Here is a 23624-nt window from a genome sequence, read left to right on the forward strand (position 1 = left end):
ATTTCAAGTTATTCCTGGTATAATCTACATCTACAAATATTTTGTAATAACCACTATTTCAGGTTAGAGTAAATTTTTAATTACTTTATTTGTTTCAAAAGATAAAATTACTGTTTTACAATAAGTAAAAAAGATCTTGCTTCTGGAGTCCCATCAACTTGACCGGACATTCGTGGCCCCCTTGACAATCTCTCTTCCTCTTGGTGTTCTCAGTAGTCGCGGTTCTCTGTTCAGCTTCTGAGTCCGGCTGTTCCAATATACCGAAGTAGCTGCAGAGAGCTCCTGCTGGCAACTAGCGATTCAGGGTTTTTATACTTTTTAATTACCCTTCTTGAGGCCTTACTGATTACATGACCTTCTCCGAAGGTAATATCTTCTGCTTATCCAGGTATACATATTGTCCATTTGTTAACATCATCAAGGCTTGATGTTTAAATCGGTTAAAGCGTTAAGTACACTTCTTGTTAATGTGGTGTCAATGTAAGGGCGCTGTGGAGTTAACATGAGCTTGGCTTGTCTGAACACTAGCATGGAAGCTTCCTGCTGATTACTGTGCTGTATTTCAGCCTTTTAATCCTTTATCATTTTGAAGCATTTTATTGCATTTGCGTTTATAGAATCTTTTTCCATTTCTCCTACTTCGCTTTTTCTCATGTTCCTTTGGGTTATCCATGTTTCAAATGACATTCTTCCCATTATCTTTTACAGACCTCATGGGGAGAGCAGCGACCGCGGCCATTTTGGACGGCCCCCTAACAAAGGGAAACTCCGGAATACAGGGGCGCGTCCACCAGGTAAGTATGGGTGATCTCGCAGGACCGGGCGGTCAGAAACCCCCCACCGGGATTGCTACCTGGAATGTAAAGGGACTCAATGGCCCAGAGAAAAGATCCAGAGTCTTTGCCCGCCTAAGAAGCTGAAAAGCAGACATAGTCTACCTACAAGAGAGAGCACCTGAGGGAGGAGGACCGACTGCTGGTAAGAAAGGGCTGGGTGGGACAGACGTACCATTCGTGGTACGGGACGAGGGCTAGGGGTTAGCAATACTAATTAACAAGAGGACGAGGTTTACGAAAACCAAGACAGTTACGGACCCAGGGGGAACGGTACGTCATGGTCAGCGTTTTCCTGGAAGGGGCACCGGTCGTACTGGTAAATGTGTACGCTCCCAACTGGGATGACACAGAATTCATAAAGAAGACCATGGCAGAAATCCCCAACATTGTCACACACCGACTAATTATGGGGGGGGGCAACTTGAACTGCGTGCAGGACCCACTGACCAACTGATCGAACCCCAGAACAGGGAAAAAGACTGGCATGGCTAGGGAACTGGGAGCATTTATGGAGCACATGGGGGCGGTGGACCCATGGAGGTTCCTGCACCCGAGAGAAAAGGAATTCTCATACTTTTCACAAGTGCACAAGGTGTACACCTGCATTGACTTCTTTGCAGTGGGGAAATCAGTGCTTTCAGGGATCATGGGAACGGAATACTCCGCAATCGTTATCTCCGACCATGCTCCACATTCCATGGATTTGAGGTTGGAGACAGGCCTTGACCAGCGGCCCACGTGTAAGCTGGACACGGACCTCCTGGTTAACAAGGCCTTTTGCCAAAAAACATCGTGGGCCATAGGCGACTACGTTAGTAACAATCAAAATGGGGAGGTCTCACCCTCCACGTTCTGGGAGGCACTGAAGGCCGTGTTTAGAGGAGGCATCATAGCCTACAAGGCAAGCAGAGAAAAGGAAGAGAGGGTGGCCAGGCAACAACTGGTGGACTCCATTCTGGAAGTCGACAGAAAATAATCCGAGGTCCCAACCGTAGAGCTGCTGGTGGAGAGGAAAAAGCTGCAAATGGACTTTAACCTGCTATCCACTAGGAAAGCAGTGTACCAACTCTGCCAGACATGCGGGATCTTCTACGAACACAGAGACAAAGCTGGCTACCTATTGGCTCACCAGCTGAGAAAGCAGGCAGCCACGAGGGAACTAGTGCAGGTAAAGGATAGCAGAGGCAGACTGGTAACAGAACCAAAGGAGGTCAATCGGCCATTTGAGACTTTCTGCCAAAGACCGTACACCTCCGTGCCCAACGGGGACACGGGAATGAAACATTTCCGAGACGGACTGGAACTACCAGTTGTGGGGGAAGACAGACGGGGAGCTGGAAGCACCAGTAGATCATGGGGAACATTAGCCCTATGCAGGGAGGGAAGGCACCGAGACCTGACGGGCACCCGGAGGACTTCTACAAAATGTTTGCACCAGTCCTGGCCCCACACCTAAGGGATATGTTCACAGACTCACTGGTAAGGGGCACCCTGACCCCCCCTCCCCACACTAGCGTAGGCCACAATTTCACTGATACCCAAAAAAATAAAGACGGAATGTGGATCATACAGACCCATTTCACTGCTGAATGTGGACACGAAAATACTCGCAAAGGTCCTGGCCAAAGGCTAGAGGGCTATGTACCAGGGTCGCAGAGGACCAAATGGGCTTTGTCAAGGGTAGGCAGCTCACAGCGTGCATCAGGTGGCTGCTGAATGTAAAATGACCCCACCCCCAGGGAGAGAATACCCGAGGTGATCATCTCCCTGGACACAGTTAAGGCCTTCAACAGAGTCGAATTGTTGCTAACTTTTGGTTGGTTCAATTGGCTCTGTTTTATAACCTTTGCTCTAGAGTCGCCAGGTATCTTTATACCGCCACGAGGTTCAAGTTCAAGTAATGATCAATAACTTAACACACCAATTAGTAAGATTCAAATCAATACACATTTATTATACACAGTAAATCGCTACTCATGCATAAACTCTACTTTCTAGGCTATTTCTATAACTAACAGGCCTATACTGAGCTTCGGACTGGCCCACCAGGTCAGGGGAACAAATGGCCTTTCGTTCGGGTTCTGAGTCTGCGGGATTCAAAAGCTGGTATGGACTGGTAGCTAGGAGCGCCTATCTCGTAGCGAGCGTTGACTTGAGACTTACTTTCTTGGAGGCCGCCGGACAGTTCACTCTCAGGGGTTGCTTCGCGTTGCTGAGTGACCCTGTCAAGAAGGACGATTTGAACTTGGGGGCTTTACTTTATAGTCCCCAGGGGCTTCCTGCCCTTCGGGGCGGACCCCGTACCTGGTTTCAAGTAATTAGACTTTGTTCCAATCGCTTGGTTCGATTTCTCCAATACTGGAGCTGTTCCCTGATCGTTGGGCAGTCTTTCAGTGTCCGTTAACCTCTTTTGTGTTGGCTCCTGCTGGCGCCGAGGAGTCTGGATTGGCCTTGTTTACCTCAAAATGTTTCGATTGTTCCCGGGGATCGCTCATTACTATGTAGATGGCTGCTACATTACTATGCAGATGGCTGCTTGTATCGATACTGGCTGGGTTTCTGCAGAGTCTAATACACAGTAAACTTGCACCTGCTAGTTTTTGCCTGTGTTGGCTGAATTTCCCTTCAGCCTTTGCGGTTCTCCATTTTAAGTCGGGAAGTGGCCAACTCAGGTGGCTACAGACCCTCCTTGTGATCCTAACGCGAAGCATGAAGTGATCACATAACTGCGTTGTTTTCATTCCCTGACCCGGCGAGTACTCTTCTATGGCCTCTACACTGATCATAACTATGCAAGAACATTTTAAATTAACATTCTAAGTGGCGCTATGTCAAAACAGGGACATGCATTACAAAATAAGAAAACGGTACCTCTAACTGTCCTTAATAAACTACACTCACTCAAACATTCAATCATATTAACTTTTTAAACAATACAGACAAAATCATAGCAGCATTATTCACATTTTTCCTGGCTTGGCAGTCAAGCTCAGGATTGTACAATCGCTCATGAAACACATTTCTTTATTCACAAAAAGGAACGCAAACGAATGTTCTTTATTATAGATCGCGGCGGTCGGGGGTCTGGTCATAACCGAAAATAGGGGATCTTATCCTTTAGACCGGGGTGCGAGCGCGGTAGGCTCTCCTTCGCCATTTCCTCAGGCGAATAGTCTGCACGCTGCAACAGAGTATCGCCAATACTAGTAGGGATTCTATTAAGTAGGACAGGGAGTACCAGGTTATAAACCTGTCACACCAAGATGGTGTGGTTTTGCTTGTGACTGGGCTCTGGGTGCTATGGGGAAGTGAATCATTAACGGCTGGGGGATTGGGGTCGGGGGTTCGCGTTCACGCGCAACCAAATGTTCATTAGGGTGATGAGCAACACAGAGGATGTCCTCATGGTTCTTCTTCTTTTTCTTCTCTTCTCTTCGTTTCGTCTCTTTTCCAGGAGCTTCTGGGGTTCTGTGGGATCAAGCATAGTGTCTGTTACTATCTTGGTTTAATATTTCGTCTGTTAGTATGTCTGTCCTTCAGTGCCAATTCTCCCTTTACAATTTGTCAACATGTGTGACTCCCTCATTTTTCTTTTTTAAAACCAAATATTCAGGACAAGACACACTTTAAAATACTGAAACAGTGCGAGCAGTCTTGCAGACTGTGCGATTTACCATCCACATGTTTGAGGATGTAAATAGCATAGGGATGACAACCTAAGGGTCGCCTGAAAACAAAACAAAACTTTTTGAACAAATATTGCCAAAATGAGGTGCGTATGGGCCGTGACGGGTAAGATTTGGATGGAATCCCCGGGTGGGACGGCGACCAATGCCGTGTGTTCTCTACCCGAGCGTAGCTGACCAGAGGGGGGGTTCCCAGGCAGGGTGGGTCCCAATGCCGTTTCTCCACTGCCTGAGCAACCGACAAGAGCAGGCAAAAATGTATTGGTTCTATCTTCGAACCGGAAGGGCAGTTATGAACTGGGGTCTGTGTTTCTGTCGACAGACAAGTTCCTCTGAACTGGCGTCTGGGACATTAACAAGTCTCTGTGGACAAACTAGTTCCTCTTGTTGATCCCCAAATTTCTTTCTCAGTCTGGCCTCAATAAAAGTTGAGATGGATTCGCACGTAAAAAGAAGTTATTTATTTAGCTTGCAAGCTTGAATCATCTTACAGAAACGTAAGAGACATCCAGCCTCTTACACCTCAGAAAACGACTGAACTAAAAGACAAAGGGATCTCTGCAAAATCAATTCAAATGGTATCAAGTTTCACATACTCGACGGACATAGGTCAGCCTATGTCCCTCCTGACCTGTTCGATCTATTCTGATTGGCTCACTTCCAATCCCTTTCTCTGGCCCCTATCAATGCAGCATCACTCTCATAGACACACCTCCTCCTGCTTTCTAAAGTAACTATTTTATATCACATTCGTCATTCCCTCCTTTTATCATTCCATGATAACCGAACTATCCAATCCATAGCTACAGTTCCTCATCTAAAAAGATCCGTCGTTGCATTTCCAATTCCTGTCTTAGCCCCCCTTCATCTGCCTCACCCTCATGGATTTTAACAGTTAAATTTTTTTTCCGGTGATTGGGGCGGTGATCTGATCTAGTGCACCCCGCATTCTACCCATCACACATTTAAGGATGGCCAGGCCCACAAAGATGCAGCCGATAGCTACCACTAGATACATGGCCATATTTATCAACCAGTCCTTCCATCCTCCAAATCCCCAGTTACCCCAAGAGTCAGGATCCTGCATCCCGTCCAAGTGATCCCGTATGCGATCCATAAATTTAGTAATGTTAGCGGTCAAGTCCTGAACACCCATGATACACTTGCCCTGTACTATGGCGCATACCCCACCCTCACGGGCCAGAAGATAGTCAAGAGCATGCCGGTTCTGCATTGCAAACAACCGTAGCTGAGACAACTCCTTGGTTATTGCCCCGAGGGCTCCCAAGGTTTACTACCCGGGTTTTCCTCAGTTTGGCCTTTAACTAACTTAAGTGTATCTCCCGGTAACCTACGTTCTAGCTGTACTTCCCTTCTCACACGCCCCGTCCTCTCTCTAGTCCCTTTCTCTTTCTCATGGTCTCTTCCTACACTCTTCTGACAGCCTGATTTTACCTTTATTGTACCACTTTTAACACATCCAAAATCAAATTTACATGTATTCCAAAAACAAGGCAATGTCCATATAATGTTCCCTTCCCATCGCCGGGACCGGTGCAGCTGCTTCATGACTCCTGCATTCTCCTTAACTTTGATGACCTTCCATGAGTCGATACCATGTCCTCGTATATGGGGGCAGCGAAGAACATCACCTTTGCATAGGTGATGTATCCTTGTAGATTGGTTGGGGCTACACAGATACATAATATTCCCCTTTTCCATATCCATCGCCAATAACACGCCAAGCGAAGTGAGGCCAAATATCAGACAGACGATGCGTAGCCACTCCATCATGCTCCACACCTGTAAAATAGCACTGGAGAAGGGAGGCAGGTTAGTATCCGACCTTTTACAGTAGTGGAGATGGACTCAATTTACAGTGATGTAGGTGGAACCAAGCACTTCGCCCCTCCACTTTAACTGCTGTGGGGGTGGTAAGGAGAACTTGGAAGGGCCCGTCCCATCGCGGCTCCGACCCCTTCCTAGTCCAATTTTTGACCATGACATAACTACCGGGCTGGACTGAAAGTGAGCTAGGTACTGGGGCAATGGCTGGTGAGCCGCGCGGACATGGCCATGGAGTTCCTTGAGCACTTGCGTAAGGGCTAGAACATAGGTGGTCATTTCTTCAGTCATCTGATGAAACTGAACCCGTCTGGGAACCTGCAGGCTCCAAGGAGTTCTAAGAGGCCTGCCATAAAGAATCTCGGCGGGAGAGAGCCGGGCTGGTCCCGCAGGTGTAACCCGCAGCTGGAAGAGGGCAACGGGGAGCAACTTAAGCCATGTCAGTCCCGTGTCTGCTCTTAATTTTGCCAATTTAGTTTTGAGGGTCTGATTGTGTCTCTCAACCAACCCGGCCGCCTGCGGTCTGTAAGGACAGTGTAACTGCTGGCGTATGCCCAACTGGGAGCAAAACTCCTTGTTAATTTGTCCAATAAAATGAGGCCCATTATCAGAACTTAACTGAGCTGGTATACCGTACCGGGGAATGATTTCCCTCATCAAGACTTTAACCACAGGAGCAGCTTTACTATAGATAGTCGGATACGCCTCGACCCATCTGCTGAACGCATCCACAATGACCAAAACATATTTGTAACATTGACACCTTTCCAACTCAATGTAATCCATTTGGAGCGTCTCAAAGGGACCACTGGGCAACGGGGTTTGCCCCTTCCCACAAGGGATACCTTTTCCGGTGTTATATTGCTGACAAATCAAACACCGATTACTGATACTTTGGGCCAACCCCTGCATTTTAGGGTGCCACCAAGTGTCAAGCAACAAATCACTAGTCCCTCGAGCCCCACAATGAGTTGCAAAGTGTACACATTCAATGACCCATAAAGCCAGCGCATCAGACATACAAGTCTGATGTGCAGGCGTGGTCCATAAAGAGGAAACAGAATCATATGTACAACCTAACCATTTCCACATTTGTTTATCACTCTCAGGAGCGTCCTCCTGTAACCTTATGACGTCTTGGATGGTTGGCATTCGCTTGTCAGAAGCAGACATATTCATAGTAGATCGTTTAGTCTGACTTAACATTTTAGGCACCATCACTTGCTGAATTTGTGCAGCTGTGCGCGCTGCACGATCTGCTCGTTCATTACCAACGTCAACTGGGGTTGTACCATTCGTGTGGGCAGCGCATTTAATAACGGAAATCTGCGCGGGCATAAGGAGGGCCTGCAGTAGGTCATTAACTAAACCCCGGTGGGATATTTGACCACACATAATCATGTCAGGTTGTTCTGACGAAATGTCACTCAAATCGCCCCTTATTGTGGTAGTTTCCTGAATCAAGGCTAAACAGTCGTGGCCAGGTGCGTCTTCATGGACAGGGGGACCACTAAGAAAACAGGCTGGATTGATAGTGGTACAGTATTTAAATGTCAGACGTGGATTGTTCAAAAGGTATATCTCATACCTATTCTGACGAGCTGCGGTAAGATGCTGACCATTCGCCCCATATCCTTGGCATGGTACTGGTCATGGACCTGACGTGTAATATGAGGGCTTACCGAAGCTGACTGTGGCCATAAATGTGGTGATATTGGAACAAAATCGGCTGTACCTTCCTTTCCCGTGACTGTGGCTGTAACCTTGACTGGCCATTCGGTCTCAAGTAATGGCCGGTATTTGTCCTCCAACTCCCTGTTTCGTCCAGTTCTGTCATAGGCCAGGGTAACGTGATGCAGTGACTGTTCAACGTCTAACGTCCACCACTGGGGGGTGATAGAAATATAGCACTGTTGTCTCATCCTCCTCTTCGCTGATCCACCCACACAAAGTCACTATATTGGAGCTCCTGCTGGTAAACTACCATTTCTGCCGCTTGTTGGGGTCGCAGATCATCCTTTTTCATTACATACTCAGTCTTAACCTTTGTAACTGAGCCTCCTTCTTGGCCTACACCCTCCTTCCAGTAAAATCTGACTGCCCTTGCCATCTGGGAAGGGTCGTTCTCTGTCCAATTCATGTTATTACATTTCACAGCAGTAACCACAGAAGGTGGTAGGCAATGCATTAACATAGCACAGTATTGAGGGGAATTCTGACCATTTTGATACAGCAAATCGCCTGACTGCCCCCGGTAGATTTCATTAAAACGCTCCAGAAATTCCTCTGGCTCGTCAATCTTCCTAGGTTTTAGGTCTAAGATAACAGAAAGATTTATGGGCCTTTGAAATGTGCTATTCAACGCATTCAAGATCTGTGTCCTTCTTTTCTCTATTTGCTCTCTTTTTTTAAAAAACTTAAAAATGTTTGAAAATTCAAATTGAATTACTGCAACTTGCAAGCTTAGCTCTGATCTCAACTCAGAACTAAATTTACAATTTGCTTAACACAAACTTGTATAACATTTACAACTTAATTATTTCTTTATCTTAACAATTTGTCTTTTAACAAGTTTTTTTTCTTTTACATACACATAAGTATTAGCAAAATCAACTATCATCTCCAGATTGACACTTTTTAAAATGGTGTCCATGATCTTCTTTAAGTTTCTATTAATCTCCAGATAAAATGAGATAAACCTTATTTCAAGTAAGTAAAACTTAAGATTCTGGCAATTTCAATCAATTGCTTTCGAAAATAATAACTTTTATCAAAGAGGTGGAGAAACCCACTGGTTTCCTTTAATTAATTCAAAACGTAACTTTGCTGGTGTTCACTGACTCAAAGGAAAGGTATCCGATTACACTACGGCTGCTGCTGTTATCTCAAAGCCTGAGTGAGAAGCACTGTCTGTTTTCAACTCCGCCTGCTGCTGTTAACCCTTTGAGAGACTTCTGCTTCAACCAATATGCAGCATTCCTCACAATCTCAACTAGACCTCGGAACTTTACAGTCCAAGGAGACAATTTTAGCTTAATCAACTATATATTTAAAACACTCACACATAGAGTTGAACCATCTTCAGATTTAAAAACAGTTATACTGGACTGAACCTCCATCTATTGAAGTCTCATCAGCCCCTGAACCCATATAATAGACTGAACCTTCATTAATGAAGTCACATCAGCCCCTGAACCCATATAATAGACTGAACCTTCATTAATGAAGTCACATCAGCCTCTGAACCCTTATAATAGACTGAACCTTCATTAATGAAGTCACATCAGCCTCTGAACCCTTATAATAGACTGAACCTTCATTAATGAAGTCACATCAGCCTCTGAACCCTTATAATAGACTGAACCTTCATTAATGAAGTCACTTCAGCCTCTGAAACCTTATAATAGACTGAACCTTCATTATTAAAGTCCCATCAGCCCAAAACCCTAACCCAAGCCGAAACAACAATATGAAATCCCATCAATTAAAGTGCTAATCCCCAGACTGACCTGTGATTTCGTCGAGGCGGTCTTTCTGTGCCAACCGCGAGTGACCAGACTAATCAGACGATAAGAAGAGGGGAACAATCAATGCGCGGTCGTTTTCCAGTTCTACATTGAGGGCCCTTTGTTCCCCATCCTCCTGTTCATAATCAGTCTAATTCTGATTTCGCAGTTGGATCAGGATCGCCCAGAGAAATCCCGGTTTTCGGCACCAAATGTTGATCCCCAAATTTCTTTCTCTGTCAGTCTGGCCTCAATAAAAGTTGAGATGGATTCGCACGTAAAAAGAAGTTTAGCTTGCAAGCTTGAATCATCTTACAGAAACGTAAGAGACATCCAGCCTCTTACACCCCAGAAAACGACTGAACTAAAAGACAAAGGGATCTCTGCAAAATCAATTCAAATGGTATCAAGTTTCACATACTCGACGGACATAGGTCAGCCTATGTCCCTCCTGACCTGTTCGATCTATTCTGATTGGCTCACTTCCAATCCCTTTCTCTGGCCCCTATCAATGCAGCATCACTCTCATAGACACACCTCTTCCTGCTTTCTAAAGTAACTATTTTATATCACATTCGTCACTCTGAACTAGCGTCCGGGAAAAACTAGTTTCTCTGACTGCCAGTGGGCGTCAGAAGGGTGGTGGCGAGGGGCATTGAAATTTTTTTTGATCTTACAAACAACATTTAACAATACCACTACAAACAACATTAAACATGCTGCAGGTTCCATCAGAAAGGACACCGTTTTCTCCCAAGCGGTTCCTTTTTAAAACATCATCTGGACACCTCAGTTATTGGTTGCGAACAGGGTCGCAAAGGGGTTCACGTTTTGGGAGTCAGACTCAAAGTCGTCATCTTCTCCCGGATGCCAAACTCCCGAGTGTATAAGGGCGGATAGGGTTGCATGGTGCGATTTGGGATCCATCTTGTCATTCCGGACGAGTCTGAATGAATTGTCCCGGTGCCAAAAGGATGTGTCCAATTCTGTTGGAATGGAGTCGGGGCCTTCATTGTAGGTCGGTGATCGGTGGTGGGGTTTGTTTAGGAAAGTGATCATGAAGGGATCACACGAATCGTGCTCAGATTCGCTGGGTGTGGGTCCTATTGCATGGGGATAGTAGGGAGGCGTGCTGTGGCTGTTGTCTGTGTCACAGTCGCTGCAGTCTGTGGGCGTTCCGGAGCGGAGTGTATAGGTCGGGGTGGAGTCGGGGTTGAGTCCGTGGCTGGGCTGGACGTGTTGGGGGAGGGTAGGGTTACGTTGGCTGTGGGCGGGGCGTGGTCTGCTGCGTTGAGCATGACGTGATGTGTGTGGTTCGACTGTGGTCCATATGCCTTAAGCTGGTTAATATGGAACCATGCAGTCTTTCCGTTGGGGAACTTTATTTTGTACACGGAGGGGCTTACTTTGTCCGCAATGGAGTAAGGACCTGAATATTTAGGTGACAGGATTGTGCTGGGGTTGCATATGGAGAGCATGACTTGCTGTCCTACACTGAACTCAGTCGCATGTACTGTCTTATCGAAACAGGCCTTGCTCTGTTTCTTTCGTGTGCCTAATCGTACTGCTAGCTGAGCCGTTTTAACATTCTCTACCAGTTGTTCTACTGCTTTCTCGTGTGTGAGGGCCGTCACTTTGGGGCTGGTCAAATCTAATCCCAATAAAAATTCTGTGCCTTTCATGGGGCGTCCGGTCATGAGGGTGTGCGGGGTGTAACCTGTAGATGTTGAAACCGTATTTCACAAAAACATCAGCGCAAAAGGGAGGACTGAATCCCAAGTGGTGTTGTTTTGCTGGACCATTTTTCGGAGGGTAGCTTTTAGGGTCCGATTCATGCGCTCCACGATACCACTTGACTGGGGGTGGTATGCGATGTGGAATTTTTGGGTAATGCCAAATATCGTGAGGATGTTCTTCATGACACGTCCCGTAAAATGGGAACCTTGGTCGGATTCAATGCTGCAGGGGAGTCCCCATCTCGTAAAGATGTGGTGGGTTAAGATCTTGGCTGTGGTCTTTGCCGTGTTCGTTCTGGATGGGAATGCCTCTACCCATTTTGTAAACGTGTCTATTACAACGAGTACATACTTATAACCATTCCTGCAAGGAGGCAATGGTCCTATAAAATCAATCTGGAGGTTAGTCCAGGGTGTGACTAAGTTGAGCTTTCTTGGCGTATCTGTCCGGATTGTTCTGGACATAGATAAGGCAATTCTCAACGTAGTGCGTTACGTCTTCTTTCAAACTGGGCCACCAACAGAGCTGCCTGAGGTGGGCTGTAGTGGGACCAATTCCTTGATGTCCATGACCGTCATGGAACAAACAAATGAGCTGATTCCTGTCGTGTTCAGGAACCACATAAAGGGTGTCTTTTAACATCACACCGTCATGTGTGGTCAGAGCATTTTAAAATCTATCATAGGGTGCTGGGAATCTTCCTTTTAAAATCTCCCTGAGATTGCTATCCTGCTTCTGGGCCTGTACTAAATCCTCGATATTAGTCTGCGAGACCGGAACTGCATTCACTCGGGCGCTCTCGGGGGGTGTCCAAAAATATCCGTGCCATGAACCTGCTTTAGCCAGTGCGTCGGCTTTTACATTTCCAGGGGGGGAGGAACGATGGTGACTACGAACTTTAACTATTCCAAAAGTCCTGTTCTGTGCTTTTTCTAAAATGTGGCGGAGCAATGGGGCTGAAGGGAGGGGTTTTCCGCCTGCGGAAACAAATCCTCTTGCTTTCCACAGGGGTAGGAATTCTGTAAGGCTATTGCAGACATAGAGGCTGTCCGAGTACATGTCTGCTGGGCTGGGGAAGGAATCTGGGTGATCCACAATGTACGCCACGGCTGCTAGTTCTGCCGCCTATGCGCCTAAGTGTCCTGGACGTTTTATTGTGATTTCTTCTAGGGGGCGTCCCTGCGCGTCCTCAACATAAATGCTGCATCCTATTATGCGCTTCCCTTCTAATATTGTGGAAGATCCACCCACATATATTCTTTTGGGTTCGCACGTGTCTGTGTGCTGGGGGCTCTGGGGTGAACTACCTATCTTTCTGGGGGGTGTTTTCGCAATAAAGGGGTCTGTGTTGTGGTGCGGTGAGATGATTTCACATTCGTGGGGGGTGCCTGGGTACTGTAGGTTATCTGCTAAGAAAGTGTGGGTCTTGGTCCTTTTAACAGTGATGTCCCATCCCTGCAAAAGAAGGGTCCATCTGGCTGCTCTTATTTGACTGACTGTACCGTCCTTAATTCGTCCGTCCAGTAAAAGTTGGGTGGGTGTGTGTTCCGTGAGGATTGTGCTGGGGTTCAGTCCGGTTATGCATGAAACATATAGTACTGCCCAAAAAACTGCGAGCAGGTGCCTTTCACAGGCTGAAAATCCCTGCTCCACAGCATCTAAGACTCTGGAGGCGGTTCGTGCCGTTCCTGGAGGAGCACGGCCGAAAGGGTGCGGTCTGTGCTTGCTACCTCTATCGCATAGGGGGAAAGCGGGTCTGGAACTTGTAGTGCGGGGGCTGCAATGAGTGCTCTTTTCAACGAGTCCACAGCATCCGTATGCTGCGGAAGCCATTCCCAGGGGGCTCCTTTCTTTAGGAGGTCTGAGAGGGGTGCTACCTTGCTGGCGAAACCGTCAATGTGGTTTCGGCAGTAGCCAACCAGTCCTAAAAACGACCGGAGGGCTGAAACATTCTGGGGAAGGGGCAATTTGGCAATCGTGTCAATTCTTTTATGCTCGATCTCGCGTTTACCATGTGTGATAATTGTACCCAAATATATCACCTTGTTTTCCAAAATCTGGGCCTTTTTGGGGTTAACTTTACAACCAATTGAATGAAGGAGTTCCAGGAGTTCGGCCAGAAGCTCGATGTGCTCTGCCTTGGTGTCTGTCTGCAGTAATAGGTCGTCCACATACTGGACCAGACATTCGGGGCGAGAAGATTTTGATAATTAATTTGCCAGCTGTCGGTGGAAAATGGAGGGGGAGTTGTGGAATCCTTGCGGCAGGCATGTCCACGTGTACTGCTGATTTTTAAAAGCGAAGGCAAATTTGTATCGGCATGCTTTTACCAATGGAATGGACCAGAATCCATTACTGATGTCCAAAACTGTAAAGTATCGTGAGTTGAGTCCCTGTTTGAGCATGGTCTCGGGACATGTGGCTACCGTGGGGGCTGCTGCGGGGGTGACTTTGTTGAGTTCCCTGTAATCGATGGTCAGTCGCCATGATCCATCGGACTTTCTCACTGGCCAAATCGGGGCATTATTAGTAGAGGCTACTGATCTGAGTACGCCTTGCTCTAATAAGCTGTTGATAACTTTTGCGATTTCTCCCTCTGCCTCTTGGGGAAATCCGTATTGCTTTTGGGGTCTAGAATCAGGTCCTGTGATTTGAACGGAACCAGTCATCCGACCACAGTCGTGTTTGTGGGTCACGAATGCTGTCCTGTGCTTCTGCAGAACGGCCCTAGCCTGCTTGCTTGTGCTAATCGTGGTCGGGTCAAACCAAATATCGCCTACTGCGCTAATCTTGTTGGCGTATTCTCCTCTGGTGAGCGTTGCGGGGGCTCTTGAGGATTTTGCCATTTTCCAAACACATTGGTTGACTGGATCAAAGGATAGGTTGTGGGAACTCATAAAATCTATGCCTAAAATGTGTTCTGCTGTGTGGGGTAGATCGACTAAGACTATGGTGGTGATGTTGCCGATTTGAATGGGTACAGGGGCTGTGAGTGGCCTGTAAAGCCGCTGAGGGTGATGGTGGCTATAGTGGGCCACGTGTCTTTCTGGAAGATGGTGGAGGAATTGATTGTGGTGCGGGACCCTCCTGTGTCCCAGAGAAACTCGATGGGCTGTCCCCATATCTTTGCTGCAACTACTGGTCGGCCGGACCTATCCCAAAGAGTGTCGCAGACCCAACTGGGGGAACCCGAACACCGTCAGTCCGTTCCGTTCAGGTCCGTCTGATCTGAATGGGTGCCAACGCTATGTATTGGCTTTGTCCTGGTTTTATTTAGAGTGCCTGTCTGCTGAGCTCTCTGTTGCTTTTGTGGGGCATTGCATTCTCTTGCAAAGTGTCCTAACTGTCCACAGTTGTAACACTCCTGTGGCTTTTGTGGGGGGCTGTTCCTGCCTTCATATACCCATGCGGGGTTCTGGTGTGCCTTAACTGTGTGTATGTCTGCTTCTGCCTGCTGTGCTTTGGGATTTTTATTTGTGGGTTTGTTTTGTACAGATTGCTCCCAGGCGCGGACAATCTTTTTACAACCCATTTCTCATTATGAGCCTCCTCTAAGGGATCATAATTGGCACAAGCTTTTTGTCCTGTTTCTGTGGCATGGGAGATAAGGGTGCGGGTTCATTTGGCTATGTTGTCTGGGGACAAATGGGCGCGGTCTAAGTCTCTGAAAACTGCTGCGAAATGGATCCACAAGCGTCCAGCAAACGTTGTGGAGTGCTCGGTTTTCTTTTGCCTGCACTTATTGAGGCCATCTACGGGGTCATCCGTTATACCCGATCGCGTCTAGGATCGCGGTATGCATTTCTGAAAGGGTGCCTCCTCCTACGTTCTGTGGGTCGGGAAGGGCTTCTACGACCGAAGGTTCTAAACTCAAAACTGTGAGCTTGACTTGCTCTCGCTCATCCAGGCCATACATGGTAGCCTGCTGTGTTACTCTGGCAAAGAAGTGGTGGGAGTCTGAGGTGGGGAGGAACGGTTTGATTTTATCGCACGCATCCAGTAATTGGGTCACTGTTAAGGGGGTTGTGTACAGAAATTCTGTGTCGTCCGATGTGGCTGTGCGGTGGGTGGTGACTGGGTTCATTGGAGCCTGAACTATCTGCTCTGTGGGGGGTTGGGGCGCTTTTCTCTTCTGGGGCTTTCCCTGCGCACATGTTCCCTGAACATATCTCTGCGCTGTCTCACTCAATTCTTCCCAATCAGGGCTGTCTTCCTCATCTAGCTGTGATCCAAAGGTTTCCTGGAATCCTTTTTGAACTGAAAGCAGAGATTGCAGTTCTGCAATCTGCTTCTGGCACTTTGCGTGGTCTAGTGAGCTTTGTCTTTGCTCCGTGGTGGCAGCATGGAGTGCTCTTAACGCTGCCTTCAGGTCACTACACTGCCTCTGCAATGCCTCTACCTGCTTCTCTGTTTCCTCTCGTACCAGGATTGCACGTTGAGTGTCCTGATAGGCCTTTTCGTACTGGGATTGGAAGCTGCTTAAGTGCGCCAGACAAGACTGGTGTGTAATCTTGCCATCATTCACCTCTCCGTCCTTTGCTGCTAACTTCCTCCTTAATTCTACATTCTCTTTCTCTACCTCGCTGACATCGACCTTGCTCAGTCTTAGGAGCGTCCTCACGACATCCTCTGTGCCTCGCAATTGTGTCAAACAGGACACGATTGCCATCGGCTTGCGAGCTTTTCCTAAACCTTTCTTATGAATTTCGCTCAGGTTCTCCCACCAAGCATGTCCTATACTCCCGGGACCTGTTTCCTCATTTTCACCGAATTCGCTCCAAAGGGGCCATCCTTTCCTTTTTAGAGGTACTTTCTGATTTCTTCTTCCCAAACGGGACACTGTCCTTCTCTACTGCTGGTCACTGCGACCACGAATTCTTCGGGGTTCATGAGGCGTTGCATTGCCTGCATTGCCATCTTTCCTCTCTGAATACTTATCTTAAAATTTGGAACAAGGGGTACTAAGGCGGTGCTGTAATTATGGGTACGGCTTTCGCTATTTTCCGGAATACAAATTCCCGACAGTTTAGTCGCAACAAAAATCTATCAGTTTACCTTATAGCCCTGTTAGTTACGCATGCATTATCACACTTCCGAATTATGAGGATTGATCAGAACTGCTTGAACACTTGTGGTTTTTCTGTTCCCAATTGGATTTCTAATTCAAATTTTCGGGTTCTCCTGGAGTGGTTAAGCCACTTCTAGATCGGGTCCCGGTGGAGTTGCCAGTAATATGTTGCTAACTTTTGGTTGGTTCAATTGGCTCTGTTTTATAACCTTTGCTCTAGAGTCGCCAGGTATCTTTATGATACCGCCACGAGGTTCAAGTTCAAGTAATGATCAATAACTTAACACACCAATTAGTAAGATTCAAATCAATACACATTTATTATACACAGTAAATCGCTACTCATGCATAAACTCTACTTTCTAGGCTATTTCTATAACTAACAGGCCTATACTGAGCTTCGGACTGGCCCACCAGGTCAGGGGAACAAATGGCCTTTCGTTCGGGTTCTGAGTCTGCGGGATTCAAAAGCTGGTATGGACTGGTAGCTAGGAGCGCCTATCTCGTAGCGAGCGTTGACTTGAGACTTACTTTCTTGGAGGCCGCCGGACGGTTCACTCTCAGGGGTTGCTTCGCGTTGCTGAGTGACCCTGTCAAGAAGGACGATTTGAACTTCGGTGCTTTACTTTATAGTCCCCAGGGGCTTCCTGCCCTTTGGGGCGGACCCCGTACCTGGTTTCAAGTGATTGGACTTCGTTCCAATCGCTTGGTTCGATTTCTCCAATAGTGGAGCTGTTCCCTGATTGTTGGGCGGTCTTTAAGTGTCCGTTAACCTCTTTTGTGTTGGCTCCTGCTGGCGCCGAGGAGTCTGGCTTGGCCTTGTTTACCTCAAAATGTTTCAATTGTTCCCGGGGATCGCTCATTACTATGTAGATAGCTGCTACATTATTATGCAGATGGCTGCTTGTATCGATGCTGTCTGGGTTTCTGTAGAGTCTAATACACAGTAAACTTGCACCTGCTAGTTTTTGCCTGTGTTGGCTGAATTTCCCTTCAGCCTTTGCGGTTCTCCATTTTAAGTCGGGAAGTGGCCAACTCAGGTGGCTACAGAATGGAAGTATCTCCTCGAGGTACTGGAACGGTTTGGGCTAGGAGCGGGGTTCACCGCCTGGGTGAGGCTCCTGTACAATGCTCCCAAAGTGAGCGTCTAAACTAACACTACCAGCTCCGAGTACTTCCAGCTACAGAGAGGAACAAGACAGGGCAGCCCCCTGTCCCCACTCTTGTTCGCGATCAAACCCCTGGCGATAGCCTTGCAGGACGCGAAAAGCTGGAAGGGAATCCAAAGAGGAGACAAGAGTTTCACTCTATGCAGATGATCTGCTCCTCTATGTCTCGAAACCACAGGAGGGACTGAAGGAAATACTGGCAAATACTGAAGGAGTTTGGAACCTTTTTGGGCTACAAACTTGACCTGGGCAAAAGTGAGGTATTCCCAGAGAACCCAAAGGGGGAGGGGCAAAGCTGGAGGGGCTCCTGGTTAAAACAGCCAATAACAGGTTCCGTTACCTGGTTATCCGGATAGCCAGAGACTGGACACAGATCCACAACTGGAACCTGACCAGCCTGGTGGAGGAAGTAAGAAAAGACCTTCAAAGGTGGGGTGCACTCGCACTCTCCCTGGCGGGGAGAGTGCAGGCAATCAAGATGAACGTACTGCCGAGGTTCCTCTTCCTGTTTAGATCCATACCGATCTTCATCCCAAGGCCTTTATACAAAATGTAGACAGTCTAATCATGGCGTTCGTGTGTGTGTGGGGGGTGGGGGGTTGGGTAAGAACCCGAGAATTCCCAAATCAACACTGCAAAGAGGAAAAGTTACCAAACCTAAATTACTACCACTGGGCAGCAACGACAGAAAGAGGGGTTGGGTGCACGAACCCGACTCAGAGTGGGTACAAATGGAGGAGGCCTCCTGCAAGGGAACGACTCTCCAGCCCTGGCTATAGTAGCACTCCCATCCCCCTCAATAAGACACATAACGAACCCAGTGGTAGAGGCCACGCTGAGAACGTGGACCCAGCTGAGACAACACTTGGGGATAACTAAAATGTCCCCCATGGTGTCCATCTGTGGCAATCACAGATTCCCCCCAACCATGCTGGATTCCACCTTCAAAAGATGGATTTGGGACGGGGGCACACTGACGGTCGGGGACTACTATGTAGGGCGCAGACTGGCAACACTGGACGAACTGACAAGGAAGCGGAAACTAGCAAAAGGACAGGAATTGAGACACCTCCAAACAAAACACTTCCTCCGCAAAGACTCCCGGGGCCCCAGAAACTATTAGAGGACCTGAGAGGCATAAGCAGTGAGAAGGGGGAGCTATGTGGGAAAATATACGGACAGTTACTGGACAGAGCTCGAACACCACTGGACAGGACCAGACAAAAATGGGAGGACGAACTGGGGACAGAGGTAGGGTGGCGATTCTGGAGCGAAGCACTGAGCAGGGCCAACTCCACCTCCTCCTGCGCAAGGCTCAGCCTAATGCAGCTCAAAGTGGTGCACAGAGCGCAACTGACCAGAACCCAAATGAGCAGGTTCTTCCCGGCGGTGGAGCATAAATGTGAACAGTGCCAGAGGGGCCCGGCCAAGAGGGTTTGCACGTTCGCGCATTTAAAGAGTTTTAAGGCGGACGTGGCAATACTACAGGAAACACAACTGAGGATAGTGGATCAGACTAGGCTGAGGAAAGGATGGGTTGGGCAGGTATTTCATTCAGGGCTAGACTCTAAAATTAGGGGGGTAGCGATCTTGATCAATAAGCGGGTGTCATTTGAAGTAGGGAGCATAGTGGCGGACTCAGGGGGAAGGTATGTTCTGGTGAGTGGGAAACTGGAGGGGATGCTGGTGGTTTTAGTGAATATCTATGCACCAAACTGAGACGACGGTTGGTGGAGGGACTGGGAGCCCCGATCGGGATTGTGGAAGTAGTGGAGGGATTGGAGGCCATGCAGTCGGGCAAGGCCCTGGGACCAGACGGCTACCCAGTGGAATTTTATAAGATGTTTTCTGGGATGCTGGGTCCGCTGCTGGTGAGGGCATTTAATGAGGCTAGGGAGTGGGGTGTTCTTCCCCCAACAATGTCACAGGCTTTGATCTCATTGGGAGAAGGACCCAGAACAATGCGGGTCATATAGGCCAATCTCCCTACTAAATGTTGACGCCAAATTGCTGGTCAAGATTTTGGCCTCGAGAAAAGAAGATTGTGTTCTGGGGATGTTAGGGGAGGACCAGACGAGATAGGTTAAAGGTAGGCAGTTAACAGCCAACGTTAGAAGGCTTTTGAATGTTATCATGATGCCCTCCGAGGGGCGGGATGTAGAGGTGGTGGTCACTATGGACGCAGAAAAGGCCTTCGACTGGGTGGAGTGGAAGTATTTGTGGGAGGTCCTGGGGCGGTTTGGGTTTGGGCAGGGTTTTGTAGACTGGGTCCGGTTGCTGTACCAGGGGCCGGTGGCAACTGTGCGGACGAACCGGGTGAGCTCGGAATATTTCAGACTGAGCCAGGGGACGAGGCAGGGATGTCCACTCTCCCCACTGTTGTTTGCCTTGGCTATAGAGCCATTGGTGATGGCGCTGAGAGCGTCAAAGGACTGGAAGGGACTAGTCCAGGGTGGGGTAGAGCACAAACAAAGAACAAAGAACAAAGAAATGTACAGCACAGGAACAGGCCCTTCGGCCCTCCAAGCCCGTGCCGACCATGCTGCCCGACTAAACTACAATCTTCTACACTTCCTGGGTCCGTATCCTTCTATTCCCATCCTATTCATATATTTGTCAAGATGCCCCTTAAATGTCCCTATCGTCCCTGCTTCCACTACCTCCTCCGGTAGCAAGTTCCAGGCACCCACTACCCTCTGCGTAAAAAACTTGCCTCGTACATCTACTCTAAACCTTGCCCCTCTCACATTAAACCTATGCCCCCTAGTAATTGACCCCTCTACCCTGGGGAAAAGCCTCTGACTATCCACTCTGTCTATGCCCCTCATAATTTTGTATACCTCTATCAGGTCTCCCCTCAACCTCCTTCGTTCCAGTGATTAGCTCCTCATAGCTAATGCCCTCCATACCAGGCAACATTCTGGTAAATCTCTTCTGCACCCTCTCTAAAGCCTCCACATCTTTCTGGTAGTGTGGCGACCAGAATTGAACACTATACTCCAAGTGTGACCTAACTAAGGTTCTATACAGCTGCAACATGACTTGCCAATTCTTATACTCAATGCCCCGGCCAATGAAGGCAAGCATGCCGTATGCCTTCTTGACTACCTTCTCCACCTGTGTTGCCCCTTTCAATGACCTGTGGACCTGTACTCCTAGATCTCTTTGACTTTCAATACTCTTGAGGGTTCTACCATTCACTGTATATTCCCTACCTGCATTAGACCTTCCAAAATGCATTACCTCACATTTGTCCGGATTAAACTCCATCTGCCATCTCTCCGCCCAAGTCTCCAGACAATCTAAATCCTGCTGTATCCTCCGACAGTCCTCATCGCTATCCGCAATTCCACCAACCTTTGTGTCGTCTGCAAACTTACTAATCAGACCAGTTACATTTTCCTCCAAATCATTTATATATACTACAAAGAGCAAAGGTCCCAGCACTGATCCCTGTGGAACACCACTGGTCACAGCCCTCAATTAGAAAAGCACCCCTCCATTGCTACTCTCTGCCTTCTATGGCCTAGCCAGTTCTGTATCCACCTTGCCAGCTCACCCCTGATCCCGTGTGACTTCACCTTTTGTACTAGTCTACCATGAGGGACCTTGTCAAAGGCCTTACTGAAGTCCATATAGACAACATCTACTGCCCTACCTGCATCAATCATCTTAGTGACCTCCTCGAAAAGCTCTATCAAGTTAGTGAGACACGACCTCCCCTTCACAAAACCGTGCTGCCTCTCACTAATACGTCCATTTGCTTCCAAATGGGAGTAGATCCTGTCTCGAAGAATTCTCTCCAGTAATTTCCCTACCACTGAAGTAAGGCTCACCGGCCTGTAGTTCCCGGGATTATCCTTGCTACCCTTCTTAAACAGAGGAACAACATTGGCTATTCTCCAGTCCTCCGGGACATCCCCTGAAGACAGCGAGGATCCAAAGATTTCTGTCAAGGCCTCAGCAATTTCCTCTCCAGCCTCCTTCAGTATTCTGGGGTAGATCCCATCAGGCCCTGGGGACTTATCTACCTTAATATTTTTTAAGACACCCAACACCTCGTCTTTTTGGATCACAATGTGACCCAGGCTATCTACACCCCCTTCTCCAGACTCAACATCTACCAATTCCTTCTCTTTGGTGAATACTGATGCAAAGTATTCATTTAGTACCTCGCCCATTTCCTCTGGCTCCACACATAGATTCCCTTGCCTATCCTTCAGTGGGCCAACCCTTTCCCTGGCTACCCTCTTGCTTTTTATGTACGTGTAAAAAGCCTTGGGATTTTCCTTAACCCTGTTTGCCAATGACAGGGTCTCGCTATAGGCAGACAACCTACTCTTGTATATTTCTGACCTGCTAGGGGGGATGGGAGAGATTATGCAGATCTTGGGGAATTTGGACGGTTCTCGGGGTATAAATTGAATATGGGAAAAAGTGCATTTTTTGTGATCCAGGTGAGGGGGCAGGAGAGGAGGCTGGGGAGTTGCCATTCAAAGTGGTGGGAGGGAGTTTTCGTTACTTGGGAATTCAAGTGGCACAGGGGGTGGGAACAGTTACATGAATTAAATCTGACCCAGTTAGTTGAGCAAATGAAGGAGGACTTTCGGAGGTGGGACATGCTCCCGTTGTCACTGGCGGGGAGGGTACAGACTGTAAGGATGACAGTTCTCTTGAGATTTTTGTTTGTTTTCCAGTGTCTCCCTATTTATATACCAAAGGCCCTTTTTAAGCAGGTTTATGCGGTGATCTCTGGGTTTGTGTGGACTGGTAAAAACCCACGAGTAAGGAAATTGCTGTTGGAGCGGAGCCAAGGCGGGGTGGGGGGGGGGGGGTGGTGTTGGCCCTGGTTTAGCAATTACTACTGGGCAGCAATGATCAGGAAGTGGGGTGAGGGGGAGGGGTCGGTATGGGAGCAGATAGAAGTAGCATCATGAAGGAGCACAAGTTTAGGAGCACTGCTAACGGCCAGAGGAGCACCTCTGCCATTCTCGCTGGCTTGATACTGCACAGGTCCGCTGGTAGTGGCGGCTCTGAAAGTTTGGGGGCAGTGGCGGAACCATATGGGAGTGGAGGGAGCGCGGTGTAGTAGTGATCTCTGTAGGTGCATGCACACAAGGGGTTAATGGGTAGATAGCAGCACCACATGATCACTCGAGGGCTGGACCAACAGGGATATAAAAAAAACAGCCACACGGGGTCTCAGCCTCTCTCTTGTGGGTGCACTGTGAATAGGGTAACATCAGAATCACATAGATAGTTAGTGGAGTTACGTTTAGTTATTATTGTTAAATCTTGTTAACCAATTCCCAGTTTCCATGTTAAGGTAAAGAACTCATGCATTAATAGTTATAGTTACTCAATAAATCTTTGTTGTTACTGGACGAGTTTGAGTCTTCTTCAACAAGATTCCGAGGACCTCACCATCAACCAAGGATTGAGTAACACGTGTTATCGACAACGCAGGTAACACAACATGGTACCGAGGAGTGTTGGTCTTAACAGCAAAAACAGAAACTAGCTAGATTAGGTTCGACAGACAAGAAAAAGAAAAAAATTTGGATAGTTATTCGACCACGGAAGGCATCGCAACAGTCGGACCTCTCGGGCAAGAAAAAAAACGGTAAGGTGGACTCACTTCCAGCTCCAGAGCCCCTCAGAACCTGGGGTAATCTCCAGTATAATTGGAAAATTTTCCTTCAACACTTTAATCTATTTCTGGAAATTAAGGAGATAACCGCTGCGGCAGATTCTAAAAAAATAGCCAATTGGCGGCG

General features: G+C 47.8%; 1 long non-coding RNA gene across 1 annotated transcript; it reads right to left on the reverse strand.

The window, feature by feature from the left end:
• Window positions 1-2764: 2764 nt before the first annotated feature.
• On the reverse strand, window positions 2765-8848 carry LOC140385321 (uncharacterized). The gene is made up of 2 exons (XR_011933335.1): window positions 8103-8848; window positions 2765-6338 (listed from the first exon to the last, which is right to left on the reverse strand). It is a non-coding gene; the product is annotated as an uncharacterized lncRNA (long non-coding RNA).
• Window positions 8849-23624: the final 14776 nt, after the last annotated feature.

The sequence above is a fragment of the Scyliorhinus torazame genome, chromosome 11, assembly GCF_047496885.1.
Source record: "Scyliorhinus torazame isolate Kashiwa2021f chromosome 11, sScyTor2.1, whole genome shotgun sequence".
NCBI lineage: Eukaryota > Metazoa > Chordata > Chondrichthyes > Carcharhiniformes > Scyliorhinidae > Scyliorhinus > Scyliorhinus torazame.